General features: G+C 41.1%; 1 protein-coding gene across 2 annotated transcripts in view; it reads right to left on the reverse strand.

Moving 5' to 3' along the window:
* The window catches only part of LOC106584953 (spectrin beta chain, non-erythrocytic 1), a 136,372-nt gene extending 128,493 nt beyond the window's left edge, over positions 1–7,879 (reverse strand). For both annotated transcript variants that reach the window (XM_014170641.3, XM_014170652.3), the window contains exon 1: positions 7,759–7,879. The gene's annotated coding sequence lies outside the window, so the exon portion shown is untranslated. The remainder of the gene's footprint in view (positions 1–7,758) is intronic.
* Between the last annotated feature and the right edge of the window lie 390 nt (positions 7,880–8,269).

Genomic DNA, 8,269 nt, shown 5'->3' on the forward strand with positions numbered 1-8,269 from the left:
AACTCCAGGTCACGATTTCCTGCTTTCATGGCACCAAGAGACATGGGAAATGGGGGAACACAAGTGATATGAGGTTCATGACAAGGGAAATGCATCCTTTTAGAATTACCTAATCTTTTCCAGAGACTCTTCAACAACTTTCCCCTCCAGGCAAGAGTGATAGACCATGGATAGCTCTGGTCCAGGGTGTTAGTGCTTTTAGGATGTGCACTAACGCCGTTGGACAAGAGCTAGACCACAGACAACAAACAAAGGACGGCATAATGTCATTACAGCTGTAGCCCAAATGAAAGCTGCAAAACTACATTTTGAATGCCTTGACAATCCATTGCAAATTAGCTAAAGTTGAACGAGAGTTAGACGCATCATTAACTATTTGGTTCTGGACGAGCACTGCTACCAAATGAGATTGATCGATTATATTATATCATTATGTATATTAATCATACAGCCAACATTCAAGACAACTTCTTACTGCAGGGTCAGTCAGAGGAGTGAAATCTCGGTGTGCAGCTCAGCTGTGCACCCTTGGGCAGGATACTCCATCTGAATTCCTTTAGTTCTCTTGGTTCTAAGCCAGCTGTGCAAATGGCAAATGTGTCAAAACAGTAAATGATCTGAATAAAATACAACTGGGAGCCTGTATCAGCAATGCAAGAAAAGCTTGTCGCTGTGTAACTCATCACCAAAAACAATACGTAGTACTAATGCTTTTAAGGTGCTATAGGCCCCAACCAAGATTAGGAAGGACAAAACATCAACCCAACACAGTCTTTGCTGTGCTTCTACCTCACAGAACAGATATTGAATTAGGGCACTTAGGGGGAAATCATGGAAACAAATGTGTATCAAGTATCCTGGGGAGGAGAATTGGGAAAGACTAAAACTATTATGGGCTACTGCTGCTGCACATGGTTCTCGCCCACTCCCAAGGGGTCTTTGCCATTTCCGCTAGTTCTGTTTGGGCTTAGATAACAGAGAGTACAGTATGCTTTCAGCTATTTGGCTTCAGTTATGCCAAACATACCCCAGTCCAAACATTGGCGTATGATATGTTCTATTTTCCTTGATCTACTGTTGATTCCTAAATACTCATAGTATCACCTAATGGATGAAAAGATGGAACTGAATAACACAATGAAAATGACTAAACTATTACTACCCATTTCAAAGGGGGTAACACTCTAGACCCAAACTGTTATAGACCTATATCCATCCTGCCCTGCCTTTCTAAAGTCTTCGAAAGCCAAGTCAATAAACAGATCACTGATCATTTCGAATTCTCCGCTGTGCAATCCGGTTTCCGAGCTGGTCACAGGTGCACCTCAGCCACGCTCAAGGTACTAAACGATATCATAACCGCCATCGATAAAAGACAGTACTGTGCAGCCGTCTTCATTGACCTGGCCAAGGCTTTCGACTCTGTCAATCACTGTATGCTTATCGGCAGACTCAACAGCCTTGGTTTCTCAAATGACTGCCTCACCTGGTTCACCAACTACTTCTCAGACAGAGTTCAGTGTGTCAAATCGGAGGGCCTGTTGTCCGGACCTCTGGCAGTCTCTATGGGGGTACCACAGGGTTCAATTCTCGGGCTGACTCTTTTCTCTGTATATATCAACGATGTTGCTCTTGCTGTGGATGATTCCCTGATTCACCTCTACGCAGACGACACCATTCTGTATACATCTGGCCCTTCTTTGGACACTGTTTTAACTAACCTCCAAACGAGCTTCAGTGCCATACAACACTCCTTCCATGGCCTCCAACTGCTCTTAAACGCTAGTAAAACCAAATGCATGCTTTTCAACCGTTTGCTGCCCGCGCCCGCCCGACTAGCATCACTACTCTGGACGGTTCTGACTTAGAATATGTGGACAACTATAAATCCCTAAGGGTCTGGTTAGACTGTAAACTATCCTTCCAGACTCATATTAAACATCTCCAATCCAAAATTAAATATAGAATCGGCTTCCTATTTCGCAACAAAGCCTCCTTCACTCACGCCGCCAAACATACCCTCGTAAAACTGACTATCCTACCGATCCTTGACTTCGGCGATGTCATTTACAAAATAGCTTCCAATAGTCTACTCAGCAAACTGGATGCAGTCTATCACAGTGCCATCCGTTTTGTCACCAAATCCCCTTATACCACCCACCACTGCGACCTGTATGCTCTAGTCGGCTGGCCTTCGCTACATAGTCGTCGCTAGACCCACTGGCTCCAGGTAATCTATAAGTCTATGCTAGGTAAAGCTCCGCCTTATCTCAGCTCACTGGTCACGATAACAACACCCACCCGTAGCACACGCTCCAGCAGGTATATCTCACTGGTCATCCCCAAAGCCAACACCTCCTTTGGCCGCCTTTCCTTCCAGTTCTCTGCTGCCAATGACTGGAACGAATTGCAAAAATCGCTGAAGCTGGAGACTTATATTTCCCCCACTTACTTTAAACATCAGCTATCCGAGCAGCAAACCGATCGCTGCAGCTGTACATAGCCCATCTGTAAATAGCCCACCCAATCTACCTACCTCATCCCCATATTGTTTTTATTTACTTTTCTGGACTTTTGCACCCCAGTATTTCTACTTGCACATCAAGTATCACATCTGCTCATCTATCACTCCAGTGTTAATTTGCCAAACTGTAATTACTTCCCTACTATGGCCTATTTATTGCCTTACCTCCTCACACCATTTGCACACACTGTATATAGACTTTCTTTTTTTGTCTTGTGTTATTGACTGTACGCTTGTTTATTCCATGTGTAACTCTGTTGTTGTTTGTGTCACACTGCTTTGCTTTATCTTGGCCAGGTCGCAGTTGTAAATGAGAACTTGTTCTCAACTAGCTTACCTGGTTAAATAAAGGTGAAATAAAAATAAAAAATGTATTCTATCAGTTTAAATGGCATAGTATTTTAGACAGAAAAAGGGCACTGGGGAGGCTGCAAGACAAATGGCTCAGTCTCTAGGCATTCTCAGACTTTGGTCCCTAAAACAAGAGCTTCAATTCCTTTTAGTCTAAAAGACACAGCTGTGGAAACTTGCTTGCAATGGCTGAGATGTTTGATGGTCCTACTGAAGGGGAGATGGCCCTAACATGTCCAAGTTGGCTGACCACTCCCAAAACAATGTACATACCATCACCCAAACCATTATTTTTTGCACATTTACATTTTAGTCAACACTCATATCCAGAGCAATTATGCTCAAGGGCACTTTGGCCGATTTTTCACCTAGTCGGCTCAGAGATTCAAACCAGCGATCTTTCGGTTACTGGCCCAATGCTCTTAACCGCTAGGCTACCAGCCACACGCGCACACACGCATGATAACATGCACACACACAGCGAGGCCGTGAAGTCCTCACCTGTCACCCCAGTGGTGGCAGCTGTTCCCCACCCTTCCACCCTCCCACCCCCCACTCCCTCATTCCCCTCCTCTTTTACTGACCATCGCCTGCCCTGATAGAAAACAGGATGCCACCCTCTCCACCACCTGTTTCACTATAACACATGCTGTTGTGTCCATTTCAAATACCAGCCCCAAACACACCAGGTATCAGTTTATGTGATGACATTCATTGTCTTTTTAATAATTGATTCTTAAGATGCCTCTCAGACCGGACTTATAAAATATGAGATATCTTTCTCAAACAAATAGATTTTAAAAGCAGTTTGGAGTTAAAAGGGCCAGTGGATAAAATGTCTGGTTGCTTATAGTGGAAGGGGCACAGTATCTGTGCAGTTTGAGCATGACTGTTTTATCAGTCATTTGACTGGATGAGCAGATAATGTAAGATGAGTTTAGGGAAAATGGAGCCTGAAGGTCAGAGAAATTCAATTCAAGGCAGAATTCTGAAAATAATCTCTCCTTAACACAACTGATTTATTTATTGTGAAACCATCAGTGCACATATAAATAACTGTTCCACTGCTCCCTGAACAGATGATACTCATTGAAAGGGCTACCTTGGTTTTATGCACCTGCTACACAGTGAACTCAATTGACATGAGAGGCTAATGCAGTCATGCGCTCAAAGGCTGTTAATGCAACAAGGTTGGTGTAACTGCACGGAGACTCAAATTGAGAAAAACAAAGACAAAAATAACAACCTACAGATACTGGAAAATACATGTATGTCAGTTGTGGATATGCCAGGATATCATCTTTTGTAATTTAAGGCTTTGAACACATAATTTGGAAACCAAATATGATATAATATTTTGTCTGTGCATTTGTGCATATGTGTGATGTTAGACAGATGGATAGGTTGTGTGTGTGTGTGTGCGTGCTTGCGTCTTTCTGCATTCACACACTGAAGTTTTTCCCATTGCAAAGGGACTAGAGGTCGAGCGATTAATCGGAATGGCCGATTAATTAGGGCCGATTTCAAGTTTTCATAACAATCGGAAATCTGTATTTTTGGACACCGATTTGGCCGTTTTTTTTTTTTTTAGACCTTTATTTAACTCGGCAAGTCAGTTAACAACACATTCTTATTTTCAATAACGGCCTAGGAACGGTGGATTAACTGCCTTGTTCAGGGGCAGAACGACAGATTTGTACCTTGTCAGCTCAGGGATTCAATCTTGCAACCTTACGGTTAACTAGTCCAACGCTCTAACCACCTGCTTTACATTGCACTCCACCAGGTTACGCGAATGCAGTAAGAAGCTAAGGTAAGTTGCTAGCTAGCATTAAACTTATCTTATAAAAAACAATCAATCAATCATAATCACTAGTTAACTACACATGGTTGATGATATTACTAGTTTATCTAGCCTGTCCTGCGTTGCATATAATCGCTTAGGTACACGTTGCTCCAACCATAAACATCAATGCCTTTCGTAAATTCAATACACAAGTATATATTTTTAAACCTGCATATTTAGCTAAAAGAAATCCAGGTTAGCAGGCAATATTAACCAGGTGAAATTGTGTCATTTTGCATTCATTGCACGCAGAGTCAGTGTATATGCAACAGTTTGGGTCGCCTGGCTCGTTGCAAACTAATTTGCCTGAATTTTACGTAATTATGACATAACATTGAAGGTTGTGCAATGTAACAGGAATAACATTTTGTTTTTGAGATGATAGTTTCCGGATTCGACCATATTAATGACCTAAGGCTCGTATTTCTGTGTGTTATTATGGTATAATTAAGTCTATGATTTGATAGAGCAGTCTGACTGAGCGGTGGTAGGCAGCAGCAGGCTCGTAAGCATTCATTCAAAATAGCACTTTCGTGCGTTTTGCCAGCAGCTCTGCACAATGATTGAAGCATTGCGCTGTTTATGACTTCAAGCCTGTCAACTCCCGAGATTAGGCTGGTGTAACCGATGTGAAATGGCTAGCTAGTTAGCCGGGTGCGCGCTAATAGCGTTTCAAACGTCACTCGCTCTGAGACTTGGAGTAGTTGTTTCCCCTTCCTCTACGTGGGTAACGCTGCTTCGAGGGTGGCTGTTGTCGATGTGTTCCTGGTTCAAACTCAGGTAGGAGTGAGGAGAGGGACGGAAGCTATACTGTTACACTGGCAAGACTAAAGTGCCTATAAGAACATCCAATAGTCAAAGGTATATGAAATACAAATCGTATAGAGAGAAATAGTCCTATAATTCCTATAATATCTACAACCTAAAACATCTTACCTGGGAATATTGAAGACTCATGTTAAAAGGAACCACCAGCTTTCATATGTTCTCATGTTCTGAGCAAGGAACTTAAACGTTAGCTTTTTTACATGGCGCATACTGCACTTTTACTTTCTTCTCCAACACTTTGTTTTTGCATTATTTAAATCAAATTGAACATGTTTCATTATTTATTTGAGGCTAAATTGATTTTATTTATGTATTATATTAAGTTAAAATAAGTGTTCATTCAGTATTGTTGTAATTGTCATTATTACAAATAAATAAATACATTAAAAAAAAAAAAATCGGGCGATTAATCGGTATCGGCTCTTTGGTCATCCAATAATCGGTATCGGCGTTGAAAAATCATAATCGGTCGACCTCTAAAAGGGACCCCACCCTTTCAGACAAGGCTGAGAGGGGAAGGCAGACACTAGGTCTGCATACAGCAAATGGTCTTAAGAAAAGAGCCTGATCCATCAAGTAAAACCTAATAGGAAAATGTACCAGGGTGCCAAACTTAAATGCCACTATGCCATAGAAAGCCTGATCAAACACACTTCCGGAGAACCATTAAAACGCCAAATAACTTGAACCAAACATATCACTCACTGTTGTTTAGAAAAAGTATTGATTCAGTAATATCTAGTCCCATAGAATACCCACAGTGTAAATAAATTGCAGGTCTTAGAGTTATTAAAAATATTTTAAATCCTATGCCACCTTTAACCGTGCATGTGTTCCTTTGTTTTTTGCAATGGATATTTCACAACTTCAGTTCCCACTGTGGCTGACATAACTTTTGTTAGGTAGGATAGATAGGCCTACCAGGTAAGTTAACATGCCACCACTGGAACTAGGAAGTTATTGACTTCATTCATTGGACTGGTTGCTTGAAAAATAGATGCTTGCAGTAACTTCGGCCTATAGCTTCACTACCATAGAACCCAGTATTTGGCTCAGCAGAATCGCTTTGTTTAACTTACTCATCTCCCTCATTGCTCGCATTTTAAATGTTGTTTGAGTCCTTCTGTGACTAGGACATTGAGGACTCGACTCGACCAGGTCGCATTAGTGCTGCAAAACTGGACTGGTTTTATGCTGAAGAGTCCTCTGCATCACGACAAGAAGGCCGCATGTAGCGTCAACCGCAAAGATTTACAGTCCACCAAATAAAAACTATATTGGAGACACAAACATGTTGATGAGATACATGTAAAGTATTTGGTCATTAGCACATACTAAAGAAAACCATGTAGGTGATGCTTCATGTCTTTGAAGTTATGTTTTTAGGAGGAGCCGAACACTTGCGTACTGCTAGTTACTCTATCATCATCGCATCAAGCAATGACAGATTTTAGCTGCCAATGAACATTAGCCAACAGCGGCCATTTCAACTACCGATACACTTCACCTAAAAGGATTAATGTTGTCTATATCTATCATCCAAAATCATTAATAACTATGCACCACGTAAAACAAGGACCATAAAATAGTGGATTTTTTGTTATTGTTCACAACCTAACTCACACGTCCTGACTCACACGTCCTGCCACAGTTAGCCTGTCTTTTGAACTGTACAGAATAAACAAACCAGCTATATCATTCCACTCGCAGCATCACCATGGGCTACCTTCCGCGCAGCGCCACAGATCCGCACGACCACGCCTGTTTGCATCCATTCTACTGTACGGTTATTCCACCCATAATGGAAGTCACAGAAGAGCATGGAAATCGATATCAGACACTATACAAATTAAATATAATCCAAATTGCGCATAATGTATAAAATAGGCCTTTAGATAAAGATATTTCTGATATGAGCAGTAGGTCTACAACATCAACATGTCTAATGATTTTAATAGCATAGGCCTATAACAAAAAACAAAGACCGACAAAACATATTTTCAATCGTATGTCTATATACGTGATACACGATTTCATATTTGCTTAATTTCACAATTTTCCATCACCTCACAGTAAATTTAGGTAACCTATTTGCTTTGTAGCCAATCGGTGGGACGGAGATTGTCTAACCTCGGCCCTGATTACATTATAACTGGCAATGTGATGAGATAAACTCGTCTGTTTGAAACAACACATTTATTTGACTTACCAATCAAATAATAAGGAACAAACTTCACCGCCTTGAGAGTCCGCAACGGGCAAACGAGAGGCTGGGCAACAAGAGCTGGGAATGACTGGGAGAATCCGCACTGCCGCCCCCAGTCCACCAAAAACTGTAATGCTGCACTGAATTTCGGAAGGGGCGGGGATTATAGAGACTGAAGTAAACCTATCAGAGGCTACACTAAATAAAACGATTGGAATATTTGTTATAGATTATATTAAAAACATAAATTAAATATGACATAGTCTAGCCTACATCAATATACAGTTGAAGTCGGAAGTTTACATACACTTAGGTTGCTGTCATTAAAACTTGTTTTTAACCACTCCACAAATGAGTTGTTAACAAACTATAGTTTTGGCAAGTCGGTTAGGACATCTACTTTGTGCATGACGCAAGTAATGTTTCCAACAATTGTTTACAGACAGATTATTTCACTTATAATTCACTATATCATAATTCCAGTGGGTCAGAAGTTTACATACACTAAGTTGAC

This window comes from Salmo salar, chromosome 02, assembly GCF_965601325.2.
Source record: "Salmo salar chromosome 02, fSalSal1, whole genome shotgun sequence".
NCBI lineage: Eukaryota > Metazoa > Chordata > Actinopteri > Salmoniformes > Salmonidae > Salmo > Salmo salar.